This window comes from Toxorhynchites rutilus, chromosome 1, assembly GCF_029784135.1.
Source record: "Toxorhynchites rutilus septentrionalis strain SRP chromosome 1, ASM2978413v1, whole genome shotgun sequence".
Lineage (NCBI taxonomy): Eukaryota > Metazoa > Arthropoda > Insecta > Diptera > Culicidae > Toxorhynchites > Toxorhynchites rutilus.
Genome location: NC_073744.1, coordinates 37,506,015 through 37,529,388, shown reverse-complemented (window position 1 = coordinate 37,529,388; position 23,374 = coordinate 37,506,015). Strand labels below are relative to the sequence as shown.

The 23,374-nt window shown below is 38.2% G+C and overlaps 1 protein-coding gene across 3 annotated transcripts in view; it reads left to right on the top strand.

Moving 5' to 3' along the window:
* The window catches only part of LOC129777798 (metastasis-associated protein MTA3), a 174,618-nt gene that overhangs the window by 135,712 nt on the left and 15,532 nt on the right, over window positions 1–23,374 (top strand). The window lies entirely within an intron of this gene.

Genomic DNA, 23,374 nt, shown 5'->3' with positions numbered 1-23,374 from the left:
ATGGTTAAGATCCCGGGAAAAAATAAATAACTCTCTTTCTACATTATTCCACTTTTATTTTGAAAACTCTTATTTTTTGGTTTGTTCAAAATATCTAAATTTCTGTAAATTTGTCTTCGATATTTCGAACTGGGGATAAAAATCATTTTTTAAATTACCACTTTTAATCATCAGAATTTCATATTCTAGGCTATTCAAAATATCAGCTCAATCGGACTTAAGGGAGAGTGGCGCGAAGCGGTCAAAGTTTGAGTTTTTTGAAAATCGAAAAATCATCCAAGGGGGAGCTAATATTTTGCATAGGGTATATTATCGTGCAAATCAACATTTCATAGCAAGTTCCGAATGAAAAATCGAGATAACTATTTTTATTGGCACCCTAAACCATATTTTTCGTTTCGCATTCCGAAAAAAAAGTCCTAGAGTGCCGATTTTTGAGAAAAATTTTTTTTCGAGATGATACTAGATCTCGACGTTTTTTGCAATTTTAAGACATTTGGCATAATTTTTTTTTTTCGAAAACCTTGATTTCTTTCACTCCCCCTTGGATAATTTTTCGATTTTCAAAAAACTCAAATTTTGACCGCTTTGCACCACTCTCCCTTAAGCCCGATTGAGCTGAAATTCGGCAGAGGGTGTTTTTTCAAGGCGGTGAACATTGTGTAACTTTTTGAAATTTTAGGGTCGATTTTTTCCCATACATTCATTGGCACCCTAATGTACATGTTTATGGTTCTATACACTGTAAATTACATAGTAGTAGTAGCCATTTAGGCGTAAGGGTATTCTTTCTGTTTTTTCATTGTTCAGCAGACCGGACAGTGGAGACAGTTGATATTGATCATTGTTGGGTTTTTTTTCCCAAAATATATATTTTATTAAGGCACATATGGCGTTAGCCTGACGGGGCCGGTAGTTCAATATTTTGACAATTTTTGTCTTACGACTATGTTAGTAATATGTAACCGGTTACTCGCGGTTGGCTCGAGGTTAGTATTACAAAGATTCTCATAATAGGGATGTTGCAGTCTCCAGTACTATGTATGTGTGGCCGACATGGGATACTTCCTGTTGGGGTACAACTGATCATTAATCAGCAACGCCCCCTATTCTGAACCTCATATCAATCGTGGTGCATCTCTCTTGACTCGAGGAATCCAGGGTAGAATAGTCACTGGGCGGTACAATCTTCAGCTCGTGTAGAGTTGTCATGAGCGGTACAACCTTTGGCTCTTGTTGAATGTTCAGTGGCCTGCACAACCTTCGACCTGTGTATCTGTAAAGAGTATGTGTATGTATTGCCGCTAAGTAAAAGTTTATCGATCGGATAGAAGGGATATGATACAGGGATACAACGGAGGAAACATCATTAAACGTTGACATCGGCGTTTCTGAGGAACAGGTATAGATGAAGCAGAAGATCAGAATCGCGGCTACCTAAGATATCCCGGACGGGGATAACCGATTGTCTACATAGTGCCCTCAATGCTCTGGTGAGCTGAGAGCGGGCAGCATGTAACCGGATACACGACCAGACAACATGCTCGATGTCGTGGTAGCCATCGCCACAATCACAAAGATTGTTTGCTGCGAGCCCAATGCGATAAAGATGCGCGTTTAAGTTGTAGTGATTGGACATAAGCCGAGATATCACGCGAACGAAATCACGACCTACATTCAATCCCTTAAACCATGCACTCGTCGAGACCTTAGGGATAATCGTGTGTAACCAACGACCGAATTCATCTTCCCTCCACATGCGCTGCCAACTTACGAGTGTGTGCTGACGAGGAATGTGAAAAAAATCATTATAAGCAATTTGCCTTTCAAAAAGTGTGCCTTCTGAAACGCCCACCTTAGCTAGCGAGTCCGTTTTCTCATTTCCCGGAATCGAGCAATGAGAAGGAACCCATGCTAAGGTAATCTTGAATAATTTTTCGACCAAAACACTCAATAGATGTCTTATCCTTGTTAGGAAATAAGATGAGCGTTCATCAACTTTTGTTAATAGCACAACAGCCTGATGTTTCTCGCAGAGCAGAGCAGTTGTATGGATGAATCGATATTTGTAGCTATTCAAAGATGGTCAATTGAGGGCCCTGAGTTTGACCTCGCAATCGATCACTTAGTAAGCGAACACACAACCAAGTGGCTACGAAGACCCTTCTGACGTTGGAATTAAAAAGAATGATTCCTGGTTTTGAAGGCTCTTACGTACACATACTAAAGTTAAAACATCCTTCAATGTAGGACTACGGCTAACCTTCCAATGTAAGGTCCCATTTCAATGTTTGGGATGGAAAAGGTGCAACAAATTTTGAACGTTAACATTTCTTCAATTATTGAATGGATTTTTATTTCGAATACCCTTATTTAAAGGGAGATATTCCCAGCATTTTTTTTCTAAGACATATTGTAAAACAGTAAAACAAGTAAACAATGCAATGAATAAAACAGGCATGTTTTGCTGATTTTACTAGCTACTCACATTCTCGCACAATGCAACAAGTCACATTCTTGTAAGCAATTCGACGTCATGTTTCATCAAGACAATTATTATGCTGTGTGGTTTCGATTTTTAGTTTTCATCTAGACAGCGCTCATTGAACACTATTTTGTGTTGAAGCTGAGAATGAATTTGAAAATATTGCTGCTGTGTCGATTCCTCGAATATGGCCGTGAAGAGAAGAATGATTTACCACGCCAAGGACGACCATTAGAGCGCCAATGAAAATGGTCATCTTGAATTTCAAAAAGTAACCCCATAAAAAATGTTCACAATTCGTAAAGGAAATCGGGGTTTTCGAAAAAAAAAATTGTTGATGCCAAATGTCGTAAAATTGCATGAAACGTCGAGATTTACTGTCATCTAATTTTTTTGGTCAAAAATCGACACACTGGGACTTTGTCTTTTTTCGCAACACGAAACAGGACGCATGGTTTAGGGTGCCAAAGAAAATGAGTCAAGGTTTTTTTCATACGAAACTTCGGGCGAACTGTTTATTTGCACGATGAAACACCCAATGCGAAACATTAGTTCAATCGGACTTCATTTACTAGTGTCCCAGACGTTAAAATTTGAGTTTTTTGAAAACCAAAAAGTCCCAGAGTGTCGATTTTTGAAAAAAATCGAGATGACAGTAAATCTCGTTTCATGCAATTTTAAGATATTTGACATACATTTTTTTTTCGAAAACCCTTTGGCCTTTACTCTCTTGGATGATTTTTCGATTTTCAAAAAATTCAAACTTTGACCGCTTTGCGTTACTCTACCTTAAGTCCGAATGAGCTGAAATTTTGCATAGGGTATTTTTTCGAGGTGGTAAACATTTTTTATGGGGTAACTTTTTGAAAATTTATGCTCGATTGTTTCCCATACATTCATTGGCACCATAACGACTATCTACCTCTTCAACTGATGAAAACGTCGACAAAATAAAATAGATGGTGCTCGGAAATCGTCATTGAGGATTGAGAGAGCTAGCCTCTGGATTAAAAATCTCTTACGAGACCGTTCGTCATATTTGGGTTGATGTTTTGTGTATGTGAAAAGTCGTAGCAAGACTAGTGCCAATAGAGCCAAGTGTTTCCCTGACCGGAATACTCGTTAGAAAAAGTGTATTGCTTCAGAAGAAGCCTATTTTGGAGGCGTTATTATAAATCTAAATGATAAATAGAGCATTTTCCTTGTAGAGACACGAATTTCGAACGTTTTTTCGTGCTCCGTAAGAACAAAACTTACGGTATCCATTCTACCATTATTTGATTATTCCATCCTTTACCAAGAAAACAAAGTTTGGACGGCAAAAAATATTCATAATCAGAATAGTTACAGGCAGATGAAGTTAAGGAGGTTCAAAAAAAGTTGTGCCATGGCGTACACGATTCCAACCCTTCTGGTTATCTGAAACTAAGAAAAACGAACAGATTCTGAATCAGTAAAGATGCCGCTATCGCCTGAACCTCGGACAAGTAAAAAATATGTTTTATGATAAAATGGCGGCTGTTTGAAGAAAGAAATGTAGCTTAAATTTTTTTTAAAAAACAGTAAAAAATGTAGTTTTTTATTGCTTCATGCGATAGAGAAATGCGCACAGAATGTATTCATATAAACTTGACATGAATCGGTTCAACAGAACTTCAGATATCGTGTACGAGAATTTGAAAAAAAAACTTGTTTCGAGAAAAACGCGTTTGAAGTTCATTGTTATGGCCGTACCAGGTTAGATACCGCATCACAAAAATGGCTATAGCTCGGTATGCATTCAAGGCGTGTTATTTGGCATAGAAATCTCAACTAAGCACGCAAGTTATACTACATTGAGACGGCGAAGATCCTCTAGGAAAATTAGTGCCATTTAAGAAGAAGAAGAAGTGAAAATAAACAGGTGTGTGGGACATCTGCCCAAAAGCTACGAGCGTGTTGGCTTTCATCTTCTAATTGTTTTTTTTAAGGCTATGGATGGATAAACTTTAAAATTCATATAGCTTTTAGATACATAGAAGTACTATAACTTTCGCGATTCATAATCAGTACAAAGGAAACAAATTGCGACATATTTCCAGCTTGTGTATTACTCTCGTGAGGGCAAGAATCAATTAAGAATGATCCATCACCAACTGAAACCACTCAAAACGTTGGCTCTTTTGCGGGTCATCGATTTGTAAAGAAAAGTGTGGAAAAATTTTATCGCAGACATTGAATATTTTGAAACTTTAGGATGGTACCTAAAGCGTTATCGAGGGGTTTTTGAAAATTCGAAAAATTGTCAAAATGGCTGCCATTTTTGCTAAAAATAAGTTATTATTCATGAAAATTGAAAAAATTAGAGCTTGAGCTTGGGTAGACTGTACAATTAGTAGTTGCTCTCCGTGATCGACCTGAACCAGAGATTATGTTTAGGTAAATATTTGTTTATTTGTCAATTCATCAAAAGGATTCCTACCAAATTCTCCAGAACAACTCTCACGGTTCAGATGTGATACCAGACAAAAACTAATATAAAGGGCAAGCTCCGAAAATATATGAATGCCGGTCCACACCACTCCCGCATCCCTCCAGTCCTCCCCATCACCAGCCGGAAGAGCAGCACCGAAGTTATAGCACCGCATCCCTACACCTAGCCCTAGAATTTTGTTTGTGTAGTTCGATAGTCCATCCAAGGAACCAGAATTTTGTAAACAAGCAAACACTACTGAACATTATCAATCCCTCAACCATCCAATCATTCAAATTCCTATAACTTATCGCGCGTACTTTTCATTGAAATAGCGACGGTGGAGAGTTAACTACAGGAAACCTGAGAAGGTAACCAACAGATCGAATTGGTTATATATTTCGTACTTCATAAAATGTTTATAGAACTCCAATCGCAGAGGCGAAGAATTATTTTTAGGAATCCTGGGAAGGTAAGCGAGAGAACTTCTGTAAAACCAATAAGACCGAAGATATATATCGTTATTCATCATGCGTATTCTTTATTTTTATTTTTGGGTAACCTAAGAAGGTAACCGAAAGAACTCCTTGAGGATCAATAGGATCGGAAATATGTTCCGTTAATTATCGAGCGTACTCTTTATCAAACTACAACCGTGACGGCGGGAATTAACCAAAGAATTTTAAAAAATAGTAAGAGAATTAAAAAATCCAACAATTAAATTATTGAAGAATTTATGAATAATAGAATGAATTAACTGAATAATTATTATAGAAGAACGGATTTAAAGAATTATAGAATATGATTCTCTATTAAATTAAACTAAATTTAACAGTCGAAGAACCAAAAAACCCTCCCCACAAAACTCCGGCCTCCCAAACGGACCACCAAACTATACACCCAGCTACAAAAACTAATGCAAGAACGCAACCACCACAACGGCAGCACTACTCCCTCATCCGACGACAGGAAGAACCAGAAAAAAACGAGAGCAGTGCGAACCAGCACTCATGCATCCTCAGGACCCGCCCCCAACACCAGTACCATCCAAAACCACATCCAAATCACAAAAGTCATCCCAAAGAAAACCTACCAGAATATATTACAACTAAGAAAACTTCATGCCTGCCATTCCTTCTGTGGTGATACCATCACTGCAGTACGCACAAGGTCTGAGCCAGTCGGACGAAAGTAGATAGCACTTTGCACCATCAAAATAAATAAAATTATACGAATTCACTGCCACAGAGAACACTAACACAACAAGACACTACTGAACACCATAACACACACTTCGACACAATATATTCGTATACGTTTCGGAACGGGCTCATTAAATTTATTCCGCACACACACATATATACCCACACGATTACGAGACATTTAATAACGCGGTGGCAAAAACGGAACACAGCATAATAGAATCAAATGAGCCTAATAAATGCACTAATACGGGAATAAAAAATGAATTTGTCCAATAAGAAACACTATATTTTCACTGATTTTTCAAACCTAATCTGTAAATCTTATTTATTCTCACAAATACTGAATGCGAATGCGTTCGTGGTTCCCCGTCTCTCTCATAAATAGAGCATCGAGTACGGAAAATAACCGTTCTTACTGCATGCCTTTCTATTCAAAATACTCCACTTTGCGAGGAAAATCACCAAAAACTTCACCACTATAAAATCAAGCTTCACATTTTCACACATTTCGATTTCGATAAACTCTGATTAAATTAGAACAAATCGATATGATGGAGGCGATCTGGCGTAGTGGTAACATCCATACCTCTCACGCTAAAGGTCACGAGTTCAATTCTCACTCCCGACATTCTTCCAAAAATGGAAGCAATGTGACGAACCGGCCAAATGTGTTGAAAGTCACTAAAATACAGATAACAAAAAAAAATCAAATCGATATTTCACACCAACCAATTGTATCCGGCGTACGGCACAGACAACCGGAACACGTTTAAACGTGTCATGTGACGAATAACGAACCGAATGTGGAGCGAAGGAAAAACACATCCGCACCCCTGCACGATCGAGACTCCATGAAAAATTGAAAAAATGAGATATCAAAAAACGGCTATTTGTACATGCTGATAAAAATAATTCATCAAATCGGTCGAGTAGATCCCGAGATATCGATACCACCAACTGAAATACAAAACATTTTAAAACGCGTTTAAAAATTCGTACAGCAAACTATATCCCTTGGGGTGCCCTCATACTTTTGGCTGTTACTTCCAAGTCAAATATCGAGAAATTATGACAACATTTCTGCTGGCATAATCTTTCCAAAAATGCAAAAAAAAAAATCGATTATTTTTCGACCTTCCATACCGAGGTCTCCCCTTAAACAATTAACAATCAAGAGTTGAGGTAAATTATAAGAGGTGTTACCAACTCAGAGATGAGTTGGAAATTGGCATCGTATCGCATCATGTGTGTTATATGAAAGAATCATATGCCCGAATGCTCAATGGATCAAATCTACGAAAAAATACATCAATTGTTGCCCATTTTTTTCTTTTGACGTAGGACTACGTCTAACCGGAAAATATAGGGGGTGAAATGGAAATCTAGGCACTGAACAAGTAGGAAAAAATGCAAGATTTGGAACGCTTATAACTCGAGCATTTCTCAATAGATCGCAAAGGATTTTGCATCAATTGATAGGAAATATATCTACGCATCTATCATAACGAATAACATTTCATTTTACTTAAGATAAATAATTGAATAATTGTGAAATATCAAGCATTGTCAAAATGCACTATGTGCCCATTTTTGATTGGTCCATTTTGTGCTCCTCAAATCGTACCGACCAAAACGGGCAACCAGAGCAGCAGCGAAATAGAATGAAGCACGATTGGAAAGGAAAAAGAAAACAATGAACGAAACATTGGTCGCAGTCTCACACATGCGTAATTCTCGAGCCAGCCAGTCAGCTTAAAAATCCCCGCTCCGCTGCCGTAACGATCATTCTCATTCAAACCGTACACCACATCGGTTCGCATCACAACACATCAACAAACCAACCCAAGCAGCCATGTCTGGACATGGTAAAGGAGGAAAAGTGAAGGGAAAGGCAAAATCCCGCTCGAACCGTGTTGATCTGGAATTCCCCGCAAGGGTAGCTAGGCCGAGCGCGTTAGTACCAGTGCACCAGTCCACCTAGCCGGCGTTATATAGTTTCGGCCGCCGAAGTGATCGAGTTAGCTGGCAAAGCTGCTCGCGACGATAAGAAAACCCGCATTCGGAACAGAACACATTCGGTTCGGTGGACAATCAAGACAGCAGGCAGTTGCAGCGAGTGGCGAGTGGCAAAAACGCAATCGCAAAACGGCATCAGGTAGCAGAAGAAAAAAGTTTGTTCTTTATACAAACTGCTTTGGTGGCAAATCCAGAACAAGGCGGCATCGAGGGCGTTCGAAATGGTTTTTTTCAAAACTACGAGTACTAAGTTTTCTAAATTGGAACCATTCCATAAAACAAGGCGCTTTTCAGGGCCATTAAACCTTCCAAAAAAGAGTTTAGGAAATACTGTTCAATGCTTTCTAAAACATTATCCAAAATAATAATAAAACACAAATTGATTTTTTCATAATTTGTTTGCCAGGATCTGATGAGTATGTGAATTTGGCAGTTGTTCTGAGCTTATTGATTTTCACCAATTCTTAAATTGCTTCTAGATTGAAAGTACAGTAATTTACACTTATCTCGACATTTAGCTAATTGGACGGACCTGTAATGCGACATATTTAGTTGAACATTTTTGTAAACATAGAGTTCGGGGTCCAAATTATGACCCCACATTGAAAGTCGACACTGTTCCACTGTCATCGCAAATGTTCAATTACAGGTTAAAATTACCTCCAATCCGATATTGAGTGGTGGTAATGCGACGTGCCATTGAATGTAATTTACTGTAAAATATGTCACAAGCTGGATGGGAAGAAATTTTCCAACTGTGAAAGCTGTGGCGAGTGGCAAATGCAATCGATAAACAGAAAGGTTTAGCCGAACAAGATGGGGATATCGAGTGATAACAAAACAATAAACTCTTTAGATTGAAGATAATTTCGTGATCCTGAAAAGGACCCTTTTTAGCCTGCATGTGAATCCAACGAGCGAACAAATCGTAATGAATGTATTTTTTTGCCATCGCTCCCTTTTAACGCTCATTCGTTCGTCTCGTTGGACTCGCCCCTCTGGCTGAGTCTGCCGATTTGTCTCTATCCTGTGAGTGTGTACCGCTAGAGTATAAAACACGCGGACCCAAAAAAATATCTTATTTTCTTTCAAACCGTAAACCCGTGTGGTTGTACGCATCGTGGACGTAACAAAGGAGGACAAGTTAAGGGAAAGGCAAAGTCTCACTCGAACCGTGCAGGTCTCCAGTTCCCTGTTGGTCGCATTCACTGATTGCTCCGCAAGGGTAACTAGGCCGAACGGATTGGTGCCGGAGCATCCAAGTATACCTAACAGCGATTATAGAGTTCGGCCGTCGGAGTGCTCGAGTTGGCTTGCAAAGCTGCTCACGACAATTAGAAAACCCGCATCAAGAACAGAGCAGCTTCGGTTCTGCGCTCATCAAGGCAACAATTAGTTTCAGTGAGTGGCAAAGTGTTTCTCCGGCACGTCGCATTAAATGTAATTTACTGAACAACATGTCACAAGCTGGATGGGAAGAAATTTTCCAACTGTGAAAGCTGTGGCGAGTGGCAAACGCAATAGCTAAACAGGAAGGTTTAACCGAACAAGATGGGAATATCGAGTGATAACAAAAACACAACACCAAAGGTTCTTTTCAGAACCATCAACATATTCATAAAGAGTAAACAGTAAACTAATCCATTTTTCAGGTAGATAGGTAGGTATTCACGTAGGAGAAGAAAATAAAACAATATATTTAAAATATATTTAAAAATAGCTGTCCCCATTGTATAGTCCTACGTCACTCCGGTTATGTCCCCGACATTACCCACCCGTCTTTTTTATTTGTATTTTCTAAGTTTTGTCGAAAATTCCCAACACTTCGTTACTACAAAAACAAACGGATAATATGTGAATAAAAGATGGTCCAATTGCAAACCTGTCCCAGGCTGTTTTCCGATGTTCCATTCACGCAGGAAAAGCTCGTGGGACGTGTCTGGCTTCGGTTCATTTGTGAGTTCAATCGTGCTCATTTGGTCCCACTTGTGGTGTCAATTGTCGTCTGCGAAGCTTGACCCCGTGATTGCTGTAATGACATTTTGAAGGCCAATTGTATGTGCGGATAAGTTGAAACCAATTTTTCACTTTCTATGCCCTGTTTTGCCCAGTAGGAAGTGGTGGCATTGAGTACGACCGTTTGTGTTTCCGATGACAATGGATAGGGTAGGGAGATCGCATGTTTTATTGCTATTTGAAGTGATCTACTGAAGTGAAAATTATTCATGAGTGGTTATTGAAAACAAAACTTTTTTACATTTCCATGAATTCATCTCTCAAAATCAATCGCCATTTCTAGATTTCATCGCGTGCACGCGTTCTTTATTTTAAAAAATTATATTCGATTGTCGCATCACTGTGCAGGTCAGCCTTGCGTAATCTCCTGTGTATCTGATTTCTATATCCGTCCGTCTCGCGTAATTCACATCGAAAGCTATCAAAAGTCCTGGTTGATACGTCAAATATCCATATTGTTTCCCCCCACTTTTCTCCACCACACACTGCAAAGCTTTGCCAAAATCTTGTTGCCTAAAATGAGTATCACCAAGCACTCTACGTACTTTCACCACCCAACGCCCCCACGATCACACGGTCGGGGTGGCCATAGCAATTTTACCGCCCACTCTCATCCCAATCACGGGCTCCATTTCTCTGCTCTCCTTGCCCTCCCCACACACACAAAGCCGTCCTACATCCATTCGTCAGAATCGCGCGCGGGATGTGATGTTTTTGCTGTTGCTGTTACTGCTGCCGATGCCATCTGATGCCGATCCGTCCGACGTACAAGGACACGGTGCAGCTTAGTAGGGAACATAACAACGACAGTTGAACTTCTTTCGTGCTACGAGCGAACGTGAGAGTGTTGTTGTACAGCGCAGGAAGGAAAGGGGTGCACCGATTGGATCGGCGAATTCACGGTTCCGACCGAAAGATGACAGCTCAAGGTTTCTTTCTGAGAAACCCCTTTCCGAATCTGTGTCAAAATTCGATGTTTTTATGAAGCCCATCTCGTTTCTCAACAAGATTCAAGTAGAGCAATAATCTACACTGTACCTGGCGGGTTTTTATTATATCCTGAAATATGCTATAATTTTACGCTACCAATACCTACCTTTATTTCTCAAATTCAGAAAACAGTACAGTACAGGCGGACTCGATTTTACAGCCATTTCATGTCAAACCGATATAGTGGATCACAGACTTTCGTCAAAATTGATAGTTTTTTCCCAATAGTAAGCGTAGACTTTACAGCAGCATTACTTCAGTTCAGTCTTATAGCCATTCAACATGGAGGTTCAAAGAAGACACATTGTTGATTTCCTTTTTCGGTGGACGAAATATAGAAGACGTTATACAATTATTACGAGAAAAATTTCTGACTATTTTCTTTTTCTACAACAAAATATATTTATTGTATAAAAAGAAAAGCGGGACCGACCAATTATCAAATGCTTCCTGAATAGAAACCGTATGAAGAACAACTCGGGGCTCGACGTGTTATTTTTTAGTAATATATTGACATATTTTACTGGCGATGAGTTGATTGATGACATTATTTTACCAAACTTTTGTTGTTCCTATTGTTTTATGCAAATTTATTTTTATAATCTTCCGTATGTACATATTAACCTGTTTTAGTTGTTATAATGGAAATTAAATTCATCGTAATAAATAAAAATCATACAAATAAAAAACTACAAAATCAAATGCTTAGCATTTTCCGGAATCAGAAGATCGGAATACTCTGGTGTTTGCCTATTACTAAGAGATAATACTGGATCCGAAGCTGTTGCGAAGCCCAGTTCTTCAGCAGAATTTTTTTCTGTAATCTCCCGAACACGGTTACGCTTCATCCTTTGGCTCAGCATTTGGCTTTTCAGGCACTTTCTGGCACTCAAAACACATATATCTTGGCATTTTTCTCGTAATAATTGTATAACGTCTTCTATATTTCGTCCACCGAAAACAAAAACAAATATGTGTCTTCTTTGAACCTCCATGTTGAGTGGCTATGAGACTGAACTGAAGTGATGCTGCTTTAAAGTTTACGCTTACTATATGCATTTAAAAATTGCAACTTGTTCATTTATATGCAAAAACTCATAATTTCAAATTTAATTTGCTCAAATACAAAAAATAACACTCTTTTGGAAGTTACACCTTATGTAGAGTCAAATGTGCTCCTTAACATGCCATCAATAATTTTTTATTATGTTTGCCCCAAAAAGAACGACTAGCAAATGAAGAGGTCGTGTTTTCGAGGAAAAAACATCAATAACTTTGAGTAGAATTAAGATACATACAAGTTATGCACCGTAAAATGCGTGGATTGGAAAGCTCTAAAGACCATTCAAATACAGTTTTGATGTAGAATTTTACATATAAAAGTTAGAGCAAAAAAACCTTTTTTTCATGGTAACCCTAACTCAACCTAGAGAAAAAGCGCTATATCGGTTATTTGAAGAGATAGAAAGAAATATTGTTCCACAAAGTTACTTAAAATAACCAGGGCTACAATATTGTCGAACTATGTTTACCTCTATCTATAAAGATAAGAAAGTTAGATTTTTCATTTCATCGAAAATTTTGGTCACCCTATTTTTGATAACATAAAAATGAGCGCTCTATTATATGTAACAACTTTGTCGAAGACAGTTTTTGTCTAGAGAATCACTGTCGAGCTCTAGATGCTAATTTCCACTTAAATGCACCTCCTGGACCATAGTGCAGTGGTGTACATATCCCAATTTTGAAAAAAATTGGCGCTTGGTTCGCTTTGGCAGAACCCCGACCAACTGTCCCATCATGAACTTTTAATCTTATAATCAAGCTTAATTGATTCAAATGAGGGGAACTTTTCACAATTTATTAGACAATGGTGTACTGCTCATAAAAAAACAGGTGTATTGCTAAATTGAAATGCTTAAAGCTTCTGGCAGACAAATATGCTAGAACACTTTGATTGCGTTTTTCACAGAAACTTTGGAACATGGGATAACTATGCGTTGAACGGCAGTATAGTTTCAAAAATATACGGCATTTTTTGTGAAGACTCGTGAAGAAATAATGTTTTACTCGTAACATTTTCGTGTGTAAATTCTCGCGTTTGACGTGCTCTTCGCATGTTTCTAAATAGAATAAAGTTTACTGCACATGTAAATCCTAATAATTTATATTTACATGAAATTCCGTTATTATCTATTGTATTTGTTTTTCATGATCTCGGAACCAAGGGCGCTATATTTTTTATATTTTTTTCTAGAAGTTTTTTACACAAAATATCTCAAAATCAGAGATGTGTTCTTTTTATTTTTTAAGTTATGGTTTTTCAAAGTTAACCGATAGTTTGGAATATCACATTTTCCTTTTTTTTCCTATTCGCAAAAATTCATAACATTTGAACTACTAGACCGCTTCAGATTATCGATATATCAAACTAAAGCCAATGAACTAGACTTGTTTGGAAAAATATTATATTTGCGAAGAAAATGAATTTTGTTTTCGGGATTATTGATTCTGTCTGTTTTCTATACTTTACGTGGTTTAGGAACCGAGGGCGCTATATTTTTTATATTTTTTCTTGAAAGCTGAGGCTTTTTTACATAGCATATCCAAGAAACTGAGATTTGTTCTTGGAATTCGATGATGAATTTTTTTCCATACATCCATTGCCACCCTAGCGCATATGTCGCGCATATATCGCGCCATACTGATTAAGTCGTCCGACCAATCTATCGGGCGACAAACGTCAGCAGTCTGCGGGGGTTCTCATAGATTCAATAATAGTATACCATAATGGATTGCAACAAAATTGTCTCGTGTTGTAGACCGTTTCGGATAAACGGTAAGAAATGTTGAAAAACCATGCATTTTTAAGACGAATTCATTTGGAATTGCTCTATACAATAATGCAATGTATTCCAGAAACTATAGAAGAAAGTTGATGTCTTCGACTAAGTTCATGTTTTAATGAGATCTAAAACTTTGTCGAATACGTTATATAACTATTTTAACATTTTTTTCAAAGAAAACATGAAATGCCAGAAAAAAAATTCCTTTTAAAAGTGCCCAACTTCCAATGTGATTTGTTGGAAATTGTAAGGGCTATCCACATAATTTTTTTGAGCAATTTAAAAAAATACGTTTTTGAGAAAATGAATTTAAATTTTTAAATTAATTGTTTTTCGGATTTTTTTTTAAATGTTATGGTATTTTTTATGAAAATTTAAACAATTTCCCACATTTGGACGGGGTTCTGCCAAAACGAACCATGCGCCAAGAACGTTATCTTGAGGTATTTCAATTATAAGTTAGGGTTTCCATTAATTAACTGTGTCTGATCAAATCTATCATTTTATCGCTCACGTGTTACAAACAGGATGTCAAACATAATACTCCCTATCATGCTGCAAGCACACATCTTCGTCAATTTCTGATTCAGAACCTTTAGGATAATGAAAAAAACAAAATTATGTTGCTGCTAGACCAGTGTTGATAAAAATCATCTTCGTTTAGCTCAAAAGCATATATTTTCGAGCTAGGTTGCATCGAAAACCTATATACTCCAAACGAAAATCAAAATGACAGATCCAAGCAACCAGTGAATATGAGCAAATGAACTTTTGTTGATCAATATGTTTTGATGTTTATTTTTCCACCCAATGTCATTTTCATCTTGATTATTCAGAATGCCAGAACAGAATTTCATTTTAGCCAAATGAATATCAGCTGTTGTTTACTTTTAACCAGAGGTAACTGTGTGCGGCTGGTTTTTATGTAGGTCGGATTGTACTGATGCTTAAGTCCTTCCAAATCAACGCAGGCAACAAGAAGATTATGATATGTTGTAATCCATTTGACCATCGAGTCTAGGAGCAATTGTTATTCAATTGCAATACGGTGTTTAGGGATCGTTCGCAATGCCGTTGTTACCGTCTCGCCAAACAAAATTCTGCGCGATTTCTTGCAAAGATCGTTTCATCGAGCTCTGGCGTTTTTGTTCTCTAAATGATCCAGCCTGACTAATTTTATTTTATTTTTGAATTTTGGCTCAAAATCAATGCCAGAACGAATATCGTTTCGAATGTGAGAAATATCAATTTGTTGCTTTTGATATTCAAAGTATAAATAACAGCGAAGTTATGAACCCCACTCAATGGCGCATTCATTAATTATAGCAAATTTGTTCATGCATCAGCGATATGAACAAAATGAACTCGTTTGTTATTGTCATCAATATAATGAGGGCAGTGTGTTTCGAGCTGAAAAAAAAGTCATTTACACTGAAATAAAATCATATTCGTTACTCGTGAATATTTGTTGATATTCTAAGACACTGTGCTAGACACCCAAAACTTCGTTCTCATTGTAGCCAGAGCGAACGAAGTACTTGCTAGCTATTAACATAATATCATTACACAGCAAATTAGTATTTTGTAACAGATCATGACTAATTTTATGAATGGTTTATATATTGACTCACTTTTTCACCCTTCTAAACTCGAGTCGACCGCGAGTAATCGGTTTCCTATTTTATTAACCATAGAATTAAGGAAACTTGTTAATATATGCTAGTAGAAATATAGTTAAGAGTTTGGCTCCTTTAAACCTATGTATCTGAGCCTGTAAAAATAAACGATTTAATAAAAAAAAGACTCACTTTCGCTTATTTTGAGAAAATAATATCCTAATAAATGAAAATAAATTGATTTAAGAATGCTTCACACTCTTTGTTCGATGTGGTTGAACGCAATTTTGAAAAATGCAAATCAGCCCTCTTAACACGCTTCAACACTTCATGGCCCTTCGGCTGTCTTACTTAACAGACCCCGACGACATCTGATTCTAGGAGCTGTCCGAAACAGAAAAATCTGTTAAAGATTCGGATCTTTTCGGAGAAAAAGATCTCTATCGTCCGATATTGTGGGTTTATGGTTCGCTTTGGTTGAATGCAATTTCGTTGTCTTACAGTCTACTACACATAATTTTCGTTTTGGACCTGTTGTCAATTGCCCGAATGACATTGTCATTTTACAGTCGACAGATTATTATATTCTGCATCCAGTGATGTAAGTAATTAAATTTTGAAAAAAAAAATGGCGCTTGGTTCTTTTTGACAGAACCCCGATTATTTCATCCTTTGACCAGAATTATGTAGATATTATAGTTTTTGAGTTATAAATTCTTGTAAAAAATAAAGACAAAAAATTGACTCTTTCCTATAAGTAGTCTCATTCTTTTTCGAAAATTTCAAGTATGCCAAGGTGCTTAAATGACCAATGTCTTTACATCCACAACGTTTCACTGCAAGCTGAGATGGTGCTGTCAGTCGAGTGGGCATGAAATTCGTCTACAGTGATTCTCAGATTTTCGTGAAAATTTATAGTTTTGTTTCTTTAACAAAATAGTAGAACCGCATAATAATTTTTTTTTCCACATTCCCCAAAAAATATTTTTCTCAATAATTTATTTTTCAATTTTATATGTTGAGCGTCTCAATCGGTTTAGTAGATCAAACGTTATGAATTCCTGAGAAGAATCATTTTTGGAAAAATCGAGAAAAAAAATATTTTTCGGACCATCGGTTAAATTTGAAAAATACGAGTGTCGTTCGAAAAATAAGTTTGAGTACCTCAGAAATCGCAGAAAAATAAAGTTAGGACAAAAAACAAGGCGATTTTCGTAATCTCTGTTTATTTTTTATTTTTCTACATGCCGGAACGTTCGAGGCATTTTTCATAGCGTAGCACGAGTTTTTCTATTCCGAGCGCGAAGTGCGTAGCGTCCTACTTTTTGAAGTACGATGTAACTGCGTCACGAATTTCTTCAGTGTTATCGTATCGTTGACCGCCGAACACCTGTTTCATCACCGTACTATTGTGATGTTTTGGACCGATTAGGAACCGCGATTAAGAACAAAAGGCCAGGTTTATTGACGAAAGGAGTGTTCCTCATCCACGATAATGCGCGGCCCCATTCTGCTCGCGTAACTCAAGTGCAATTGAAAAAATTCAAATGGACTGTGTTCGAGCATCCTCCTTACTCCCCAGACCTCGCCCCTAGCGACTATCATTTATTCCCGGTGATGAAACAGGCGTTCGGCGGTTAACGATTCGATAACACTGAAGAAATTCGTGACGCAGTTATACCGTACTTCAAAAAGTTTGACGCTACGCACTTCGCGCTCGGAATACAAAAACTCGTGCTACGCTATGAAAAATGCCTCGAACGTTACGGCATGTAGAAAAATAAAAAATAAACAGAGATTACGAAAATCGCCTTGTTTTTTGTCCTAACTTTATTTTTCTGCGATTTCTGAGGTACTCAAACTTATTTTTTGAACGACCCTCGTATAACTTAAAACCGAAAAAACACCTCTCTGAGTTTTGAATATGTTATGTAAAGAAACTCATCTTTCAAGGAAAAATACAAAAAAATGTAGCGCTCTTGATCCCGAAACCATGTTAACTATAACAAACAAATACAATTAATAATTATCAAAACAAAATCCAATTTATTACAAGCTCATTTTTTTCAATTTGGTTGTCGATCATTTGAGTCGGTTCAGTAATTCAAAAGTTATGTAAAGTTATTTTTGGAAAAAAACGTTTTTTCAGACCAAGTTGTGAATTTTTGAAAAACTTGCTGCGAAATGCAGATTTGCGCGATAATATACCTTATGCAAAAGATTAGCTCATTCGAACTTCATTTATTAGTGTCGCAGACGTTAAAATTAATGTTTTAGGAAAAACGAAAGATCACCGAAAATCGGGATTAAAAAAAATTTTTTTGATGCCAAATGATGTCAATTGCATCACTTGTCGAGATTTACTGTTATCCGCAAAAAAAAATTGTCGAAACAAAAATTTTTCTGCCGATTTTTTTTGTCGATTTTTGACAAAAAATTATTTAGAGATAATTGTAAATTTCGACGTGACATGCAATTTTAAGACCTTTGGCATCAAAAAATTTTTTTTGAAAACTCCGATTTCCTTTACTCCCTCCTTAGGTAATTCTTCGATTTTCAAAAAAACTCAAACTTTGATCGCTTTGCACCACTCTCCCTTAAGTCCTTTCCATTTCCATATGTGCTTTCCATTGTTTAAAAAAAAAGAACTCATAGACCTCTGTAACTTGCGAACTAAACGTTTGATTGTTGGTAATTTTGTAATTGGTAATTGAGTAATATTTTCCGACTATCAAATGACTTTCGGCAACAGCAATGATACGACCATGACCTTTCTACAGAAGTTTGAGTTTTTGGTTTCGGGTTGCGGTGCGAAATGTGAATGTATAAATGTTCGTCATAATTTTGATAGTGTGATTTCATTTACTTGAATTGTACCAGAACTCACGGAGAAAATTCACCCCCCTCATCAAGCGTATCGTTTCGCAATCCACCGACCAGCATCTTCATCGTACAATCTCTGCACCCCTCGGCAAGATGCAGCGAGATCTCGCGCACCACATCTATAGACTGACTACAACATCCGCGTGCTTTTTCCCCGGCTTGCATATCCGCACGATGTGCAGCAGCGTATCTGTGGAATGAATGGGTGGCGGTAGCGAAAGCAAGCCGTTGTATGCTAACCGAATCACCAGAATCCGTAGAGCGGAGAAGAATGGAAGCGGCGGAAGCTGGGCAGCGACACGAGAAGGATGTGTAGAGAAAGCATTTCTAGTTGCTGCTGCTGCCGCCGCCGGTACTGTTGGTATACCCCACCAATCCTCGACCTCCCCAAGTTCAATATCACCGCAACGGAGCACTTTGATACCGAACCCATGCGAAGGGGGCGTCATTTCCCCATCCACGACAGCGCCACCAACTCTCCAACGGCAGAACCCGCCGCCGCTGTTGATTCAAATGTTTGGATAGGATATTCCGGACTCGAGGAAGAAATCGATATTCTGATGTATTTGAATATTGTATAGTTTAAATAAAATGAATAGGGAGGCGAGCGAGCGAAAAGAGGAGAGAGGGAGGAAAATAAACTTTCATCAGCGAACGGGATTTCCACGCTGCTGCCGTGTTTGTTTTTGTGAACTTTTCTACGCGTATTTCCTCGGAGAAAAAAAGATGAAAACTGTTGGCGGAAGTAAATACGACTCAGGATATTGGAGAGCTTTTTGATGCGTGCTGTGCAGCGCGTATAATATGCATAGCCATTGCATCCGGCGTTCGCTGATCAATAGCAATTTTATGTGTTACCCACGAAGAGTAGTGTCCCTTTCGTTTCAGATGCAATAAGCGCAATTGGATGTTTTTTAGACTTATTTGATGGACACATATTTTTCTAATTTAATTTCGAACCGAACCGATTTTCTATAAAAAGTGCTTTTGATGTTGTTTGAACGCAGGTATTTTATGATTTTTGAAACACATTGCGGGCGCAGGTCACTTCGGGGTAACCAAGAAGCGCACGGTTTTCACTTAGCAATAGTGGTTCACATTTGACCTGCCCTTTCTCTCGAGCCGTTAGCGCCCTCCCACTTTGGGCAAACTTCGTCTTCCCGACCATAGTTGTTTGGTTGGTCGATTGGTGGTATGAGAGCACTCTCCTCACTCACACATTCACTCACTAGACATGTGTATTTCTACAAAACCCCTGCAGTCGGGGATGTTTGGTGGGAGCACTCTGCAGGAAGAGTGGTATCATAAATCTCTATTAATCCATTTGTTCATCTTTGTCGTTCTCCCTCACGGTTGCTGCCCTCGGTTTTTAGAGCTTGCTGTGGTCAGTTTATGTATTGTTGCCAACTCGCATCTCATCAATGCCTGCGTTGGAGCATCCCGGCTGACGGATGATTTTGAACGTGACAAGCAGACCTCGTTGCGCGACCAAGGTTTAGGCCCACCTCGCAAAAGCACAGGATACACGTGCGAGTGCCGTGCCGTCCGCGTAATGGTATCCGATTTATGCTTGTTAATATATAATATGCCGGATCCTCTTGTAGTGAAATTTGTGGGAGGAGGAAGGATTGAATACAGGGTGATTGCGAGTAGGGGGTGATAGTCGCCTTTGCTTCTCAGCAGAATAACTAGCTTGCCAGTCAACCAACCCACTCATTAAAGATGAAAGGCATTTCCCGGAGGGTGGGGGTGGTGTGTTATTACAGCAGCTGATACTGCTCACTGCGTTCGGCTCTGGTATTGGTATTGGTAGGTGTCAGTGACCACGAGGGGAAGGTAAGCGCATAGAACATCCCTCCAAACGGGTTACACTGCTTTATGCTTGTTGCTATCATTCTGTGGTTTGAAGGAATAGTGGGAATGAAATTGCCACATTATGGTTTTCTTTTGTTGGTTTGCGTTTTTTTCCTGTCAAACTTTACAAAATTATGCTTCGTCGATTAATCGAAAATCTCGAAAATCTGTCAGTAAAAAGTAACGCAAATCAGTCGCGTATCAAAAGCTCACTCGAAGTGCAAATACAGTGCATGCTCTACTGACACTGTGGAGAAAAATGTAGTAAAAATAAGAAATCAAACGGTGATTTGAGCTTTTTTATGCAGTCCCCATATTCATATATTCACCACATACAAAAAAAAACTAGAAATGGGTTATATCTGTAATATAACAGCAAAGTGGACGTAGGACTACCGTAGATTTCGCAATCAACTGTACATATAATATATTTAAAAAAAATATCTTTCAAATAAAGTGATTATCAAACCACTTCATTGAGCCGGAAATAAGTTATTAACGATAAAAAAAGGAATCGATTCCTCCTCGGAAATACCAAGCGCAAATCAAGGCTCGCTCACTTGACCACGACTTGACTCACGATATCATTTCCCTGTCACTTTGCAATAACTACTAAGTGGATTTTTGATCGTCGATTGTTCTCTTATTTTCGATTCTCCACGGCTCTTACATGATGTCTTGAAAAATAATAATTGTTAAATAATGTTATTCTGTTTTTAAATGTTAATTTTGCTGCATTTTCCTTGATTTTTTTAGTTTTGTTGTATTTTTTTCTCTTTTTTCTGATATATTTCTGATAGTAATTCAATTATCCTTCCTATCTTCTCTCAGTTTCATTCAAACTCTCTTATCCAATTTTTTGTGTTTGTGTTTTTTGTGTGTGTTTGCATGTTTTTTCTTAGTACTTTTTCGCTTTTTACTCTTTCTATTTCTTTCGTTTTTCATTCTTGTTTTTTTTTTGTTTCGTCCTCATCTCACTTTAATCCTTTTATCTATTATCTCTTGTTCTTTAATTTTTCTTTGCTCTCACATTTCCTTCTTTCCTTTGTTCGTCCTCTTATTCTATTGCAATCTTTCCTATTTCCCTCATCAAGTCCTTTTCGATTTAATTGCCAACTATTTATTCTATATGTTTTTTTTGTACCCTGTCGTATTCTATATAATCGGTCCCCTTTTTTCCATTTACTTTCCTCTGTCCTTTTTTTCTTGTCTCCATTTTCCATGTTTGTGAATTAAAAAAACGAATCTTATTACTCTAAGAAATAGTTCCTTCGTAAATTGGGTGTCTTTGATCATTCGAAGGAAAGTGCGAAGGATGAATATAAGAACTGGAATAAACAATTTCTGTTCTGAAATTTGTGCTATCCTCTCGCATTGTCTCTTGCGAGAACATATGTGTTTTTTTTATTGTCTCATTTATTCATTAGATTTATTTCATTTCCTGCAGATTATCTTTTTCATTTTTTGTGTTTATTCCATCAGTGCTTCCAACTTTTATTAATTTTTAAGTTTCGTGCTCGTTCTAATTTGTATGTTTTTGACATCTGTTTTCAAAAATCTGTTCAAAACTATTCCGTTTCGTTAAAAGTGGGGATATATTTCCTGAATTTTTTTTAACAATTGTTCCCAAAATCTTGAGCAATGACGTTGGGCTTGATTCTTCATTCCACCATATTCGCATGGTTTTTGTAAACAAAATATCAGACAAAAGGATGTATCCCTTAAACATTTCACCGCAATTTTCACCCACTATGACAATTTGGAGGGTTTTGCGAGTCTGGCAAGTGGAAAGGCCACGCAGGCAGCAAAGCTAGCCACTAGCCACCAGAGCAAGCGCGGAGAAACGAGTATACAACCGATAGGACATCCGCGAACATACACACACATACACAAATCCATAATGGAAACGGTGGGGTGATAGAGAAAGAGTAGGGGTAGGGACGAGGTAGGAATGGGATCAAAACTATATAGCAATATAAGGCTCAGGCGGCGGAAAATAGATCTCGGGCCTGCTACCCACAAAGTTGGATCCGTTTCTCCGGTAACTACGAGGAAGGGAGAGAGAGAGAGAGAGAGAGAGAGCATCAGCGTGATGGAAGAGGTATGGTCTGGAAGCAGGGGCGGAGGTGAAAGGGTCTCTATCATTTGGGGTTTATTATAAAATGAGAATTTTCGGTGAGAAGACGCGCAAGGAATATAAGGGTGGTAGGGATTTTGGGGGGCAGGGTGGCAGAAACTTTCCGTGACGAAGGCTGGCGGTCACACGAACCGGCGGACGGAAGGTACCTACTACCGAAACTAGCCTTCGATGGTTGCTCAGATGTTTTGGAGGGGGTGAACGGCTGTTTGGTGGTGGGTGGTGAAAGTACTACTAACGAACGGCACAGATGACGATGGAGGCGTACTGCCATGGATTTGCGTTGGGTGGAATTCTGCGACCAATGCTGCGTTGGGTGGATGTGTCGCTGGTTGTGTGTTTGTGTGTGGGTATGGTTGAGGTGGTTTTAGGTGATGAAGCTTTTTTATCCAGAAAATGGACTGAGCAGCGAGCGAAAGGAACCGTGACGCGGAAATTGAACGACGGGGTGTACATGCTCACTCACAAATGTGTACACATACATACAGCCACGCACACACATAAATACATAGAGGAGGAAACTGCGATGGCACACAAGAGCGAGAGTGCTGGTTGGTAATTTAGAGTTTGGTTATAAAATTCTAAAAGGCACAAAAAAGGAAAGCTTTACTCCAGCAGTTCGCGTTGGGAAGGATTCCGTTTTTTTGTGTGGGATGGATGGTCGGAGGTGGCGCGGGTATTTGCGAGATTCATCAATTTCGTTCTCTCTTTTCATTTTCGCCTCGTTTTTCATTCGCTGTGATGTAGCGTTGCGAAATTCGTTTTCCATCGGCGTTAGAAACTTTACTGAGGACCGTCAATCTGCGTCCTCTTAGCCGTTTCTTCTGTATTATTTCCATGAATTATTTGGTATCGCTGAATTGAAAATGTAATT